General features: G+C 48.6%; 1 long non-coding RNA gene across 5 annotated transcripts in view; it reads left to right on the plus strand.

The window, feature by feature from the left end:
* The first annotated feature begins 594 nt into the window (after positions 1-594).
* The window catches only part of LOC103346962 (uncharacterized), a 62,995-nt gene continuing 46,427 nt past the window's right edge, over positions 595-17,162 (plus strand). For all 5 annotated transcript variants that reach the window (XR_007915465.2, XR_011386462.1, XR_011386464.1 and 2 more), the window contains exons 1-2: positions 595-1,212; positions 7,742-7,859. This is a non-coding gene — a long non-coding RNA (uncharacterized lncRNA). The remainder of the gene's footprint in view (positions 1,213-7,741; positions 7,860-17,162) is intronic.

The raw sequence follows: 17,162 nt of genomic DNA on the forward strand, positions 1-17,162 counted from the left end.
ATCAAAAGTACTTGAAAAAAACATCTGAACCTGTACAGGCTTTTGTTCCTTGTCATTATTCCCTAACCAGTACAGTATAACAACTATTACATAGCATTTACACTGTAGTAGGTTTACATGTAACCCGCACATACTCTCTTTTAAAGTCATTTCCAGGTTACGTATAATACCTAATACAATGAGGACCCATAGATGTTGGTATCCACAAGGGGGTCCTAAAAGCATTCATGCATGGATTCTGGTGGGACAAGTGTAATTATTCTGAATTTTATCCATGTTGATCCCTGTATCAAAAGTTCATTCTTTATTGTTGAGCAGTATCCCATTGTATAGATATATGACAATTTGCTTATCCATTTGAATTATTGCTAACTTGAGGTTATTACAAATAAAGCTGGTTTGAACTTTCATGTCCAAGTTTTTGAATGAAAATCTGCTTTTATTTCTCTTAAATCCCTAGGAATGGCAGAGTGATGTGCTAAGTACACACTTGACACTAAGAAACAGCCGGTGGTCCCGCGGGGCAGGCGGGGTCGCCGGGGCTCCAGGGCTTGGGGGAGATGCGCTCTCCGGTTCTCACAGCCACCCGGCTTTTACGTCCGCTGAGGAAGCGAGCCGGGCGCCCCGCCTGGGCAGGGGGTCGCGGCGCTCGCCCCGCAGCCGCCCACGCAGCGCTGGGTGGGGACGCGTCCGGAGCCTGGCGCCCGCCCCCGCCCAGGGGTCGCCACGGCCTGCTGAGCGCAGCCCCTGGACGCAGCCAGGCATCCTCCCTGCCGAGCCGGTGCCCCCTCCCCGCCGCCCAGTGTCCCCGCTGTGCCTGCGGGAAGCCATTCGCCCAGCACACAGAGAAGGGCGCGATGGCAGCCGAGCTGCTCTGCTCCACACTGGCCGGGTTGGCGCCGACGGACCGCGGCCCGAGGAGCTGGGGCACCCGGGACGTGGCCGGGCGCGCGCCGTCGGCTTGCGCGAGGGTCTCCAGACTCGGCTGCCCCCGGCTACCTGCTGGGCTGCCGGCGGCTGTTGCACAAGCCCGTGGCGCTGCGGTGCGGGCTCACGGTCTGCGAGCGCTGCGTGGAGCCGGCCGCGGCGCGTCACCGTGGTGCTGAGCGGCCAAGTGCAGGCTGCGCAGGCTGACGGGCCAGGCGCGGAATCTGCAGCGCCGGCCGCAGCCCGAGGCCACGCTGCGCAGGTGCGCCCCGGCTCTGGACCTGGGTAAGTGGGCCGCCAGGGCGCACACCTATCGGCCCGAGCGAGCAGCGGCGTTGGGAGTGGAGGGGTGGCCCAGGATTCTATGGGAGCGGTGTTCAGGCCTAGGGGTCATTTTGCTTTCCGGTGAGTGGTCAGGTGCAGGTGAAAGGTGCTAACAGGGGCGGATTGCAGCCGGGCTGGCCGGTGTCAAGAGGCCAGGCGCACCACTCTGCATGTGTCTCTTCCAGGCCCCTGTGTTGTTTTGTGCTTCCTCCCCCAGCAGCTCCGCCTGGACCTGTAGTTACTTTTCTACCCCCTTCTCAGCTGTTGAGTGGGAGGCTGTCACGGCGTTTTTGCTCATCGGGCAGGAAAACGCAGGAAACTGAGGTCCTGCAGGTGCAGGGCGCAGTGCCTTGTGCTGGGCGCGCGCTTTGCTTCGGGGGTTCAGCCCGGGCGTTTCGGAGAGAGCGCCTTTTCGTACTACGGCCTGCCGGGCTGCCTCCTCTTTTCTGTCCCAAAGGCCGTTTTGTTTCTGTGGCCTATCTAGTTTCCTATGCTGACCACTGGGGGTGGTTATTATTCATTTGTCTGTCTCTCCTCCAACCAGCCACTCCCTGTTAATCATATGCTGTTGTGTTTGAGTGTCAGTTGGGCATTCTCTGTTGGCCATGGTTTGGGACCAGTGTATAGAGGATGGTCTGTTTCCTTCATTCCCACGGGGTTTGCAGGAGAGAGAGAGAGAGAGAGAGAGAGAGAGAGAGAGAGAGGGGTCTTCCTTTTGCCGTTGGTTCACCCTCCAATGGCCGCTGGCCTGCGCACTGCGGCCAGCACCGCGCTGATCCGAAGCTAGGAGCCAGGTGCTTCTCCTGGTCTCCCATGCAGGTGCAGGGCCCAAGCACTTGGGCCATTCTCCACTGCACTCCCGGGCCACAGCAGAGAGCTGGCCTGGAAGAGGGGCAACCGGGACTGAATCCGGCACCTCGACGGGGACTAGAACCCTGTGTGCCCGCAACGCAAGGTGGAGGATTAGCCTATTGAGCCGCGGCGCCGGCCCTGCATTTTATTTTAATATTAAGGTTACCATTTTCTTTTTTAGAAGGGACACTCTTGAAGCGACTTGAAGTTGGGTTGTCTGGCAGAACTCATTATGAAACAGTAATTACACAAGTGATCCATAACTGTATCTAAATGAGGGGGTTCTCTGCTGGAGGAGAGCTGTTGATTGTAAAAATATTCTGCATGCTTTTTGCAGCCAATACCCATACTTCAACAGGTTGTGTACTTTTGAGTTTTAAGCCATCTTAAAATTATGTATATACAGTGTGGAGCAGCATTGTTCAATGGCAATGTAGGGTAAGCCACCAATATCATTTTAAATTTTGTTACATTTAAAAGGGTGAAAAGCAAGTGAAGTTTATTTTAACAATATTTTAACCCTGCACATCCAAATTATGATTTCAACATTGTTCAGTATTAAAAAACTGGAGTTTTTTTTTACTGTTTTAACTCACTCATTCAAATCCATTGTGTATTTTGCATCTACTGCACTCCTCAATTTGGACACAAAATTTTCATCTGAAATATTTCATCTATATTTAGATTTTACAGAAGATGTAGAAAAATGAGAGGGAGCATATGCTACTGCTGATAGATTCCTGAAATATTATTTGGGTCCTTTTCTACCAATGATATAGGCCTTTTTGCCATCTCAAAGAGGTGCATGCATATACACACCTACAGAAGGTAGGAGAATGTCAAGAGTGTACAGCATCATGAGAGATCTCCCCAGAGAGGAGTAACCTAGCGTCTGTTAAGAGCACAGTGAATGCCTAGATTATGAGGTCTTCATGGAATACCATATGGAAAGAAAATACCCCAGGTACAGCCACAAAGTACGTAGGGGTGAATCTCATAAACATAATATTCAGTGACCCAAAAGAATTTTTAGATTTGATTCTATTTATCTCTTAAGTTCAAAGAAGCAAAATTTTTGAAATGAAAAAAAGCATCCAGTTGATGGTAAAATATGGATGGAAGAATAGGGAAGTCATTGATGCTTGACAAAAAGTTTATGGGGACAGTACCCCCAAAGGAATCGGATTACAAACGTAGAACTTGTTTTAGGAAAGGAGGTGATGATGATGACGACGAAGCCCACAGCGGCGGAACATCACATAGGTTTGCGAGGAAAAATTCATCTTGTTTGTGTCTTGATTGAAGAGGACCAATGATTAAAAGCAAAACCCTAGCCAACACCACAGGTATCGCAGTTGACTCAGCTTTCACTATTAAGATTGAAGTCGAGCAAACTTCCTGTTCGCTGGGTGCCAAAACTGTTAGACCCGCATCAGCTTCAGACGAGAGCAGAGCTTTCAATGGAAATGTTAAACAAGTGAGTCCAAGATCCTGGAGTGTTCCTTTGAAGAATTTGAACAAGAGATGAAACATGGCTCTACCAATATGATTCCAAAGACAAAGCGTGATCAACACAGCGGCTACCGAGAAGTGGAAGTGGCCCAGTCAAAGAGGCAGACTGGTCAAGAGGCAAGAGTCTGGCAAAAATTTTGGGGGATGCTCAAGGCATGCTACTTGTTGCCTTTCTGGAGGGCCAGAGAACAGTAACATCTAGAATGTCTTGGGAAATTTAGCCAAAACTTCGGCAGAAAAATGCCTGGGAAATCATCCGAGAGTCTGTCTCTACTGTGACGATGCCCCTGCCCATTCTTCTCATCAGCCAAGCACCAACTTTTCAAGAGCTTCCTGGAGAAACCATTAGGTGTCCACCTTACAGTCCTGATGGCTCCATCTGACTTCTTTTTGTTTCCTAGTCCTAAAACAATCTTCAAAGGGCAGCCATTTTCTTCTTTTAATAATGTAAAAAAGACTGCATTGCCATTGTTAAACCTCCAGGAGAGGTTTGGCACTATGACACAGTAGGTTAAGCCTCTGCCTGCAGTGCCAGCATCCCACAGGGGCACTGGTTCGTATCCTGGCTGCTCCTCTTCCGATCCAGCTCTCTGCTGATGGCCTGGGAAAGCAGCAAAAGATGGCCCAAGTGCTTGGGCCCCTGCACGCATGTGGAGGGAGGAAGCTCCTGGCTCTGGCTTCGAATCAGGCAGTTGCAACATTTTGGGAAGTGAACCAGTGGATGGAAGACCTTCCTCTCTGTCTGTAACTCTGCCTCTTACATGAAAAAATAACTCTTTGAAAAAAGGTGAAACCTCTAGGACCCTTGACTGCTTAGGGGTGGATTAAATGACTGACATCACTTACAGAAATGTATTGAACCTAACCGAGCTTATGCTGAGAAATATAGTTGCTATTTTTTATTTTTATATTATAATTCCATTCTTCCACAAGCCTTTTGAAGTCCCCCAAATGTGTCAGTACATACAACTATTGCAGAACACACCATCTACTCGGGTTCATAGAACCACAGACAGCGTACTGGTTGGACCGGGCCTGTGGTTGTGTTTGGTGACTCTGGGTTAGGCCATAAAACCAGTTGCCATAAATATTAAAAGACTAAAATCAGACAATATAAGTTATTTAAACACTGTGTGAACTTAAACTAAGTAGCAGATGGGTAGCATATGTTTAGATATTTGGAAATTAAGCAGTGCATTTTATTTTATTTAACTTGTCTTCATCTGTTTTCTGCTGCTGTAACAGAATATCATAGCCAGGACACTTATGCTTGTATCCCATATCAGAATGTCTGGGTTTGAGGGCCACCTGTGGCTCCTGATTCCAGCTTCTTGGAGGCAGCAGGTGAAGGCTTGAGCGACAGGGTCCCCGCCACTCCCATGGAAGACCTGGGCTGAATTCCTGTATCTGAGTCCAGCCCAGCTGCAGTCATTGGGGGCATTTGGGCGATGAACCAGCAGATGAGAGTTCTGTCTCTCTGTGTGTCTCTCACTGTCTGCATGTCTTCCTCAAAACAAACAAAAGATTCCACAGTCACTTATTTATTGTTGAGATTATATTGTAAGTAGTATATGTGCAAGCATACTCAATACAAAAATAGTAGTCTATTTTTCTTGGTGCACTTTGATGACTTGTACATTTTTCTGTTTCCTGAGCAAAGCTTATAAAATATGCTTATCAAACTAAACTCTACTGTGATTGGGTAGTGTCGCTCCCCCTCTTCGTGGAGGAACGACACTAAACCCTGCGCTGTTCTTTCGTCTGCTTGGCCCTCCCCGGGTTTGCTGCTGGTTCTTCCCGGGTTGGCTGCTATCCCTTCCACCTCCGTGGAAGGGCAGTTCCCCCTGGCCACATTCCCCACTTCCGCAGGGGAGCGGCACACCGCCGGCCGGCTCTCTCGGGGGCTGCACAGGTGTTCCCCTTAGATGTTCCCCTTAGATGTTCCTGGTGCATGCCGTCTCTCTCCTCCTTTATAGTCCTCCTCCGCCAATCCCAACTCGGCTGCCCACACGCCGAGTACGCTGCTCTCCTCCAATCAGGAGCAAGTCCTACAGTTTATTGGCTGAACTGGAGGCAGCTGTGTAGAAGCTGTTTTCTTCTCTCCCAGCACCATATTGTGGGAGAGCAGATGCATAGAATAAGTCTTAATTCCAGTAACAGTATAGTCCGAGTTGCTCCCCACAGATCCCCCTTTCTTTTTATTTTTTGGCGTTGATACGCGCCTGTCTTCGGTGTCCCGCGGCACACACTCTGCTCTACTTGCTAGAGTTGCCACAGGTTCTTACAAGTCCTATCAATCAGGCAAACCGAATCCGGGTCCTCTCTTCGCCATGTTGTGAGGAGGTTTTTAGGCGCTGATGCGTGCCTGTCTTCGGTGACCTGCGGCTCATACTCTGGTCGAGCCGCCTGCTGGTGCTTACCGCCTTACTAATCAGGCAGACCAAATCCAAGCCTTCTCATTGCGGTATTGTGGGGAGACTATTGATGTTAATAATGTGCCTGTCTTCGGTGACCTGCGGCGCATAAGCTGCTAGCCGCCCGCAGGTGCTCATCGCCTCACTAATCAGGCAGACTGAATCCAAGCTCTCTCATTGCCATGTTGTGGGGAGGCCTTTCTGTTTCTCTATTTCTCTATCTCCGGGCATTCGTATTTCTCCCATTTTGCTTCTATCTTCCAGCATTCCTATTTCTCTCATTTTACTTCTAAACTTCTGTTTCTCTTATCCCTGCGGCTTCCCGGCGCCCGCCCCGAGGCTGCTTCTCGGCGGCTTCCCGGCTGAGCCGCTTCAGCCCGCTTCTCTTATCTGCGCGGCTTTGCGGCTCTGCGCGGCTCGGCTTCGCGCGCACACTCCACGGTCTCGCACTAGCCCCGCGTTCCCTATCTACTTGTGCCCCGCACGCTCTCTCTGCGCGCGGCAGCCTCCGCGAGTCACACAGCGTAGCTTACGTCTCCGCCACTAGCATTCAATCCAAGTTCCCCGGGCTAACCTGGCGAATTCAACCCAGCTCACGTCTCCGCCCCACAATTTGGCTTCCTGTCCTTTGCTCCCCGGGCTAATCAGACGGATCCCAACCGGGCTTACGTTTCCGCTTCTGGTTTTAACTTTTCGCCCCCTATTCCCGGGCTAACTTGAGAATCCCAAAGTGGCTTTCGTTTCCGCCTCGGCCTGCCCCCCGCGGCTTCAATTTCCCTAACATTTTTCTCTACCCGGTATATTTCCCCAAGCTTTCCTCCAACAATACTCCTCCCTCATTTCTCCTGGCCTCTCCCCACAGTCCGCATCCGAGTCTGTTTGTTCTAGCTTTCACTTTCGCTTTCGACCTTAGAGATTTCTCCCAGCTTCCCCCCGTAGTCTGTATCCGAGTCTATGCCTAGGCTTTCAATAGCTTTTCCGGCACCTTTTTCGTCCGGCTTTTCCCTAGGCTGTTTGCTAGTCTCTCTCTCCGATATTTTTCTACTTCTTCCCGTTTCTTCCCTCTTAAGTTTCCTATCCGTCCTAGGTTTCCTGTCCAAGTCACGGCACCATTATGTCGCTCCCCCTCTTCGTAGAGGAGCAACACTAAACCCTGCGCTGTTCTTTCGTCTGCTCGGCCCTCCCCGGGTTTGCTGCTGGTTCTTCCCGGGTTGGCTGCTATCCCTTCCACCTCCGTGGAAGGGCAGTTCCCCCTGGCCACATTCCCCACTTCCGCAGGGGAGCGGCACACCGCCGGCCGGCTCTCTCGGGGGCTGCACAGGTGTTCCCCTTAGATGTTCCCCTTAGATGTTCCTGGTGCATGCCGTCTCTCTCCTCCTTTATAGTCCTCCTCCGCCAATCCCAACTCGGCTGCCCACATGCCGAGTACGCTGCTCTCCTCCAATTAGGAGCAAGTCCTACAGTTTATTGGCTGAACTGGAGGCAGCTGTGTAGAAGCTGTTTTCTTCTCTCCCAGCACCATATTGTGGGAGAGCAGATGCATAGAACAAGTCTTAATTCCAGTAACAGTATAGTCCGAGTTGCTCCCCACAGGTAGAAAAATTATTTCTTCATGTTTAGGCTTATTTTCTTAATTTATTATTTTTAATGGCTTGAGGATGACTTGTTTTGGAATGCCGTCGTTACGTGTTTCTGTTTCTCTTGTCTTTCAGCTCCTGATGATGGTTCATTACTGCTACTGTAAGCAGAATTACGTGTAACCATGAAGAGCTATGAGAACGCTCTCCAGGATGCCACACAGTTTGTCACAATGAACCTCTCCTGACTAAGGTATTTGTATTTATTAGCTTTGAATGTAAGTTTATGGGATTTTCTTAAGAATAAAGATAATTGTGACTAGCTACCTACAGAGAGTGTATCCTTCCCCTAAATTACAGTAGTCTAAGTTAGCAATACACTTCATACCAAACCACACCAATTTAGAGACCAAGTCTCCAAGTAGATTTGGATAAGAAACACTAACTTAGGTTACTCTTTTTCTTTTTTTTTTTTTTTAAGATTTATTTGTTTATTTGAAAGGCAGAGCTACAGAAAGGCAGAGGCAGAGAGAGAGGTCTTCTATCTGCTGGCTCACTCCCCAGATGGCCACAATGGCTGGAGCTGGGCTGATATGGAGCCAGGAGCCTCCTCAGGGTCTCCCAGGCAGATACAGGGGCCCAAGGACCTGGGCCATCTTCTACAGCTTTTCCATACTGGCACGAACACTTCATGTTTTGCACATTCACTGCCTTGTGCCTTAGTCACAGGTGTTGAATAGAGGAAGAGAAACACCGTAGTTTCTATTAAATTGGAATTGTTGTTCCTGTCCTCGTGTCCTGCTGTCCAGTCATCAGAGCTGTCTCTGATGCTCCCTAGAGTGCTCTGCTCTCTGAGGTATTTTTTTAACATTTATTTATTTGAAAGAATTATAGAGAGGGAGAGACAGAGAGAAAGAGAAAGATCCATCTGCCAGGTTCACTCCCCAGATGGCCATAACAGCCAGGGCTGGGCCAGGCCAAAGCCAGAGGCTTCATCTGAGTTTCCCACATGGGTAGCAGGAGTCCAAACACTTTAGCCATCTGCTGCACTTTTCCCAGGCCTTTAGCAAGGAGCTGGATCAGGAGTGGAGCAGCCAGGACTAGAACCGGTGTCCACATAGGATGCCACCAGTGCAGGTAGCAGCATTATCTACTGCACCAGAGTGCTAGCCCATGAAGATGGTTCTTTATTTTTAAAATTTTTAAATTTATTTTTTATAATAAATTTCTTAAATTTATTTTTCCCCCAAAGAAACCTTTTCTTTAAGACTTCATGAGGGGCTGGCACTGTAGCCTAGTTGGTGGAGCTGTCGCCTGCAGTGCCAGCATCCCATATGGGCGCCAGTTTGAGTCCCAGCTGCTCCACGTCTGATCCAGCTCTCTGCTATGGCCTGGGAAAGCAGTAGAAGATGGCCCAAGTCTTTGGGCCCCTGCACCCACATGGGAGACCCAAAAGAAGCTCCTGGCTCCTGGCTTCTGATCAGCTCAGCTCCAGAAGTTGTGGCCAATTGGGGAGTGAACCAGTGAATGGAAAAACTCTCTCTCTCTCTCTCTCTCTCTGTCTCTCTCTCTCTCTCTCCTCCCCCTCTGCCTCTCTGTAACACTGCCTTTCAAATAATAAATAAATCTTAAAAAAAAAAGAATTAAAAAGGAGACAGCAGAGAGCTGGTTCAGAAGTGGAGCAGCTGGGACTCAAACTGGCACCCATATGGGATGCTAGTGCCACAGGTGGCAGCCTTACCCACTATGCTAAAGTGCCAGCACCCACTTCTTTTTATTCTATCTATTATTACCAGACCCTTAATCCTATCCATATGATCACCTTAACAGTTAAAATGGTATTTTTACCACCCAGCTTAAGGGGATTTGGGGTCCCATGGCAAGTTTTTAAACTGAACTCTTAGAAGTAAGTCCATAGGAATGTATGCAGAACTATAAAACTTTACAATTGAAAACTTCATATACTTCATAATTACAGCTTTAGGAACATGGTGATTCTTCCCACTATGCCCACCCTCCCATGCATACTCCCTATCCCTCTTCCTCCTCCCTCTCTTTTTCCCACTCTTATTTTTTACTGAGATCTATTTTCAATTGACTTTATACACATATGCTTAACCCTGTGTTAAGTAAAGAGTTTGACAAATAGTATTTAAGAAAGCTGTTCCTCAACAGTCACAACAAGGGCTGTTTAAGTCATTGCTTCTCAGAGTGTTAATTTCACTTCTCCAGATTTCCTTTCAGGTGCACTATCATCACAGATCAGGGTTAACATGTGGCATTTGTGGTATTTGTCCCTTTGGGACTGGCTTATTTCACTAAGCATGATGTTTTCCAGATTCATCCATTTTGTTTCAAATGACTGGATTTCATTTATTTTTACTGCTGTGTAATATTCTATGGTGTACATATCCCATAATTTCTTTATACAGTCTTCAGTTGATGGGCATTTGGGTTGATTCCATGTCTTAGCTATTGTGAATTCAGCTGCAATAAACATGGGGCTGCAGATAATTCTTTCATGTGCTGATTTCATCACTCTTGGGTAAATTCCCAGGAGTGGGATGGCTGGGTCATATGGTAGGTCTATATTCAGATTTCTGAGGTATCTCCAAACTGACTTCCATAGTGAATTTACCAGTTTACATTCCCACCAATGGTGGATTAGGGTACCTTTTTTTTTTTTTTTGATAGGTAGAGTGGACAGTGAGAGAGAGAGACAGAGAGAAAGGTCTTCCTTTGCCGTTGGTTCACCCTCCAATGGCTGCCGCAGCTGGCGCGCTGTGGCCAGAGCACCGCGCTGATCCGATGGCAGGAGCCAGGAGCCAGGTGCTTTTCCTGGTCTCCCATGGGGTGCAGGGCCCAAGCACCTGGGCCATCCTCCACTGCACTCCCTGGCCACAGCAGAGAGCTGGCCTGGAAGAGGGGCAACTGGGACAGAATCCGGCGCCCCAACCGGGACTAGAACCCGGTGTGCCGGCGCCGCTAGGCGGAGGATTAGCCTAGTGAGCCGCGGCGCCGGCCTAAGCATTTGTTGTTTGTTGGTTTCTGTATGAAAGCCATTTAAACTGGAGTGAGGTGAAACCTCATTGTGGTTTTGAGTTGCATTTCCCTGATGGCTGGTGATCCTGAGCATTTTTTCATGTGTCAACAGGCCATTTGGATTTGAAGGTGGTTCTTTAAGTAATGAATGGGATGTAGGTTTGTGGAGCATTTCTAAGTACATGTGACCACTCTGCCTGCAGTTGGGTGAGAGAGCCATGTATGTATTGGTTCGTATTATTGGGTTTTGTTTTTTAATCCATTCAGCCAGTCTGTGTCTTTTAACTGGCAAATTGAGGCCATTTACATTCAAGGTGACTATTGATAAGAAACATCTTGGCCTTGCCATTTTTCCATAAACATTCCTATTGTATGCATTGAATTTCCTTTGTACTTTTACTGGGAGATTTTCTGCCTTCAGCCTCTTTCATAGGGATGACTGTGTTTCTGTGTTTCTGTGTGTAGCACATCCTTAAGCGTCTTTTGCAGGGCTGGATGAGTGGTGACAAATTCTTTCAATTTCTCTTTGTTATGGAAGGTCTTTATTTCACCTTCATTCATAAATGAGAGCTTTGCAGGGTACAGTATTCTGGGTTGACAGTTATTTTCTCTTAAGATTGGAATATATCTCGCCATTGTCTTCCAGCCTGTAGGGTTTCTGGTGAGAAGTTAGCTGTGAGAAATTGAAGAATCAGAGGGGAGGTTTGTTCAACTCCATTGGTATAGTCTCGTGCTCACCTCCTCTCCAAGGAGACCAATGCCTGGGCAGTAGCCCCAGTGGGTACGATATTCATCTATGCTGCCACAAGAACTACACAGAGGATCCATGGAGTCCTCGGTGTGAGCATAGATCCTGCAGCAGTGACCCTCACCAGGGAATCGGAGCCCTGAGCGTGTGGAGTCGCCCACAGTGACTGCCCAAAGACCCAGCCACACCCTGCACCCTCCAATGCAGCCACAGCATTTTCACAGTCCCAATACACAAGGTTCCCACAGACACGAGCACCCAGCCCCCTGTCAGTTCTCCCAGCCAGTCTGAGGCATCTCCTCTTGGCTGATTGCTGGGCGCATGGGCACAAGCTGGTGCAGCTGCTACATATGTCCAAAATGGCACCTGCCCACTCTGCTAGTTGTAGGACATGGGTGCAGGGTGGTCGGGGAAAGAGAATTGTGTCCCCCCCTTTTTTCCTCTAGGTTGGCAGGTACTCTGTCCCCTCTCCCCCTGCCCCAGAGCTCCAAACCAGAATCACACTGGGTTCTTCCTGCAGCGTTATCACCAGTGGCTGGGGCTGCTGCAGTCTGGTCTCACCTCCTCTCCCACGCTGGTGCAGAAGTTCTCGGCTGCTGGGGTCCTACACTGTGCACGGCCACAGCCTCCATGTAGATCCACAGTGTCCCTCTAATTTGCATGGAGTTTCCTCTGCTGTTTTCTCCCTAACTCTTCCCTGAGACTGCACTCTTTGCATGTTTTTTATCTTCCCCTAGACTAGAGCAGCCAGCTCCCTCCCTATTCCGCCATCTTGGTGCTGCTCATGATTGTTGAATTTGGAGAAGTATGTTTCATGATGAAAAATGTTGATGATTTATCGGCCCACAAAGTATCAGGAAGACTTATGATCCTTTTATTAATTTTATATTGTATTCTCCAGTAGCTAAAACTCGGTTTCATCGTAGAAGTTTGAAAGCACTATAATTGCATAACTTAATAACAAAGAAGAAATTTTCGGATTATTCATTTATTTGAGAGAGAGAAAATGCTCCCCTCTGCTGGTTCACTTTGACCAGGAGGCCGGAGCTAGGGCCCAGGAATGCAGTCCAGGTTCCCGCTGTGGATGGCTGGAACCCAAGTGCCTGAGCCGTCATGGCTGCCTTCCAGGGTGCACAGTGACAAGAAAGTGGAATCAGAAGCTGGAGCTACCGGGCTTCGACCTGGTTCTGCCCTGGCCATGGTGGCCACTTGGGGACTGAAGCAGCAGACAGAAGATCTTTCTGTCTCTCCTTCTGTCTGTAACTCTAACTTTCAAATAAGTAAGTAAATAAATAAATAAATACATCTATCTTTAAAAAAAAAAAAAACCAAGCTGGAGCCAGGGTTTGAACACAGGCCTCCAAGACAGGATGTGGGCACCCCAACCAGAGTCTGAAGCACTGGGCCAGACAGACATCTACCCCTGAAGAGGGGCGTGTTTCACATGCCTCCTGTGTTTGAATCTCGTACCTCATCTCAAACACAGCTTAATGGCAGTTGGACAAAGTAATTTCTGAAAGAATCTTTTTTCCCCCAAGATTGATTGATTGATTTGAAAGTCAGTTACAGAGAGAGGGAGACCAACCATACATCTGCTGGTTCACTCCCCAGATGGCCACAACAGCTGGGGCTGGGCCAGACTGAAGTCAGGAGCCAGGAGCATCATCTGGGTCTCCCGTGTGTGTGGCAGGGCCCCAAGCACTTAAACCATCTTCCACTGCTTTTCTCAGGCCACTAGCAAGGAGCTGGATCAGAAGTGGAACAGCCAGGATTCAAACCGGCACCCACATGGGATGCTGGCGTTGTAGGTAGTGGCTTTACTACATGCCACAATGCCAGCCCCTCTGAGAGATTCTATTAATTCATGCCTTAAGATTAGTTTTCAGCTTTCTTAGGCATTATAGCCCAATCTGGCCATTTAAAACAAAACTACATCTCCTATGCCAGAAGAGTTTTACTAAAAATGAGTATAAAAGTTGATCAGCGTTGGTTATAAAAGCTGATCAGCACTGTCCGTTTTCTTGCTGTTTGCTGTTCTGTGCTGTGCTATAACACCACATTGGAAGAGTCGTCATGGCTGGACCTGTCCAAACGCCCACAGTGTGACCACAGCTTCTCCGGCAGCTCTCCTGAAGTGACATTTACTTGCTTAGAGTTTCCTATAACATGTGGAAGCTATAGCTTTCTCATCCTCACTCTTTAAATGTCGTAATGCATGTAATTCTTGTGCTAGATGGAACCAACTATTTCTCCCTGGGTCTTCTCATTCTGAATGTTCTCATGTGAAAGGCTGCACATCACTAATAGTGTAGAGGACAGCGACAGGGCTTCTGCTTTTTGATATGAAATGGAATCAGCTTTGATCACTGCACGCTGTCTGCACAGCATGCCCCCTCCACGTATTGCAAAGTAGGAGCAGACCGGTCTGTGGGGAGCAACCCGGACTAGACTAAGTTACTGGAATTAAGACTTATTCTATGCATCTGCTCTCCCACAATATGGCGCTGAGAAGGGAGAAACAGCTTCTGCTCAGCTGCCTCCAGTTCAACCAATAAACTGTAGGACCTGCTCCTGATTGGAGGAGAGCAGCGTACTCGGCGTGTGGGTAGCAGAGTTGGGATTGGTGGAAGAGGACTATAAAGGAGGAGAGAGACAACATGCACCAGGAACATCTATCTGAAGGAACACCTGTGCAGCCCCCGAGAGAGCCGGCCGGCGGTATGCCGCTCCCCTGCGGAAGTGGGGAAAGTGGCCAGGGGGAACCGCCCTTCCACGGAGGTGGAAGGGACAGTAGCCAACCCGGGAAGAACCAGCAGCAAACCCGGGGAGGGCCGAGCAGACGAAAGAACAGCGCAGGGTCCTGTGTCGTTCCTCCACGAAGACGGGGAGCGACACCGGTCCTCTCTCCCTGTGCAGTTAGGTGACATTGTGTACCTGGACGTGGACCAGGGTAATGGGATGGCACCATCGTGTTAGGAAGGAAGCCTCCTTTTAAACTTAAAGAGACTCAAACTTGGGTTCAGTACAGACCCGGCTGAAGCAGGACAGTGTGCTTCTTCCTCCCCCTCTTTTCCACCAGGGAGATGTCATTGCCCAGGCTTTCTCAAAGTGGGGTAATCTCTCATTCTAAGTCAGGGCATTCCAGGTTAATTGGGTGGAAGGTGCTTCCGCATGATGCTCTAGTCCGTTGGAATAAAAGCAGCAAAGAGGACTGCGGTGTGGGGGAGTTGTTTTCCTTCCCGAAGTGCCATGCGCTCTGTTTGGTATTTTTCCATTCGTTCTCCTGAAGCGGCTTGGCATAATTTCCCTCCTGCCTGTGTCAGACACAGCTGAGATCCTGAAAGGCAATGTTCTAAAAGCCCGTGACGTTTTTAGCAAAGCCGTCATAGCTAAATGTGGATGATTCATTGTGTTGAAAGCATGCAGTTTACTTTAAAAAAAATTATTTTTTTGAAAGACAGAGAGAGAGATAGAGCCAGAGAGAGAGAGAGAGAGAGAGAGAGAGAGAGAGGTCTTCCATCCACTGGTTCACCCCACAAATGGATGCAATGGCTGGAGGTGAGCTGATCTGAAGCCAGGAGCTTCTTCCAGGTCTCCCATGCAGGTGCAGGGGCCCAAGGACTTGGGCCATCTTCCACTGCTTTCCCAGGCCATAGCAGAGAGTGTGATTGGAAGTGGAGCAGCCAGGACTGCAACTGGCGCCGATATGGAATGCCGGTACTGCAAGCGGCAGTTTTACCCATTACGCCACAGCGCCGGCTCCCTGGACAGGTTTTCTACCTGGCAACTGCTGGGTTATTGATTGCAAAGGTCAGAGTACTGCTGTTGGTGAGCCTACAGGAGCAAAATGCAGTAACATTTAAGATATCAGAGGTGAATTTCCATTCTTCTTTCGGTGCTTCAGAGTGTTTCTTGATGGAAACACAAAGTGTTGGCGTTGCTGGAATCGTCTCCTGCATTTTTGGCATTATTCCACAAATCCGGCAATCATTCTTGTCTCTTCCTAGAGCTCAAGACTTTGCTAAAGTCACCCACTGATTACTGTTGCGTGCATTTCCCTGTGTATAGAGGGAAAGCACTCGAATGGCAGGGAAAAGGAGGAAGAGGAGAAAAGACAAGGCCGACACGGTGACGGAAGTCTTGACCCGCAGTCTCGGGAAAGCTGTCCGTGTCTCGGGACGCCATCTGCTGCTGACGAGGAATTTCTTTGGCCAGCTTTCCCTTGAAGGCTTGGACAGGTGTGCTGTTACTGGAGTCCCGAGGGGTCCTTGGGAGCCGGGCAATACGGGGTCAGGGTTCAAGGCCGTGAGCACTTGCTGTAGTTTAGGCAGTGGGAAGAACGTGAGGGGCTCCTATTCAGTGAGTTTTCTCTGATGTCGTTTCTAAAAGACCCAGTGTCTAGTTCTAGTGAACATACGAGACATATATTCCCTATCCTGAAAGATGTAGGCCTTACACTAGCTGTCACATACAGGCCCGATCTCTGTTTCCCAGTAGGAGTGGATCCTATTGCTGTTAAAGCCAACAGTAATACCGCTGACCAAGGTGATCCAGCTGATTCTGTTAAACTCAGTTCCAATTTCAGCTTTTTCAGAACACTGAGGGTAACTGGAACAATAGCAGTGCTGTCCTCTTTGCAGCATCTTGTTGAACTGTTCTGTGATCTGTCTGGTAAAATGGATTTCTGCATCACTGGAGATCTCTCCTGGGGCGCTCCATAAAGGAAACATGATTCCTGATAATTTCTCAGTTAATGTTACAGCTTCAGCTTTCCTGCTTGGGAAAGCATCTATCCGGCCAGAAAACACTCGGACTATCACAGTACACACTGGTACCCCCATGGGCGTGGCAGCTGGATGAAGTCCATATGTAATGTCCAAGGGGTCCATCAAGTGGTGCAAATGCATCATCTGAAGTTGTTTCCTTCCCAGGATTGTGGGCTTGGCAACCCAAGCATTACCTATAAACCATTTTAACCACTTTAAGGACAGTCATCCCACTGATTTTTTTTTTCATAATTCGGATTATCTTGCCTGTTTCATGTCAGTTGTGGAGTGCAAAGCTTTTAGCAGTGGAAGCGTCAAGGATTCAGGGATGGCCAGGAAGCTGTGCAAACGCCTGCGAATCCATACACAACACTCACTTCCATCTTTTCAGATGACAGTTTTATTTATTTTTTTTTTCTGAATTGGGTTCACTGTATTGTTTATTGAGCAGATCATCCTAGAGAAGTTGACTTAGATCAGTCTTAGGGAGTTCATTCAAATTGCCTAACCATATCAACATTAGTTGACTTGGCATGACAGTCTGTCATGACACTTCCTTAGTTATCCAGCATCAGTTTTACAGATATGAGATTCAGTCTTTAGATAGATAGATAGATAGATAGATAGGTTTATCTATTTATTTTGAAAGTCAGAGTTAGAGAGAGATCTTCCATCTGATGGTTCATTCCCCCCAGTGGTGACAACAGCCAAGCCTGGGACAGGCCAAAGCCAAAAGCCAGGAGCTTTGTCTGGGTCTTCCACATGGGTGTCAGGGGCCCAAAAATTTGGGCCATCTGCTGCTTTTCCCGGGCCATTGGCAGGGAGTTGGGTCAGAAGTGGAGCAGCTGGGATGTGAGCCAGCACCCCACATGGGATGCCAGCAGTGCAGGCTGTGGCTTTATCTGGTGTGCCACAGCGACCGCCCTGGGGTTCAGTCTTAACAGCAATGTGTGATGGAAACCGGTTACAGAAAGGACTGCATGTACTTGCAATCTTTTTT

This window comes from Oryctolagus cuniculus, chromosome 2, assembly GCF_964237555.1.
Source record: "Oryctolagus cuniculus chromosome 2, mOryCun1.1, whole genome shotgun sequence".
In the NCBI taxonomy this organism is placed as follows: domain Eukaryota; kingdom Metazoa; phylum Chordata; class Mammalia; order Lagomorpha; family Leporidae; genus Oryctolagus; species Oryctolagus cuniculus.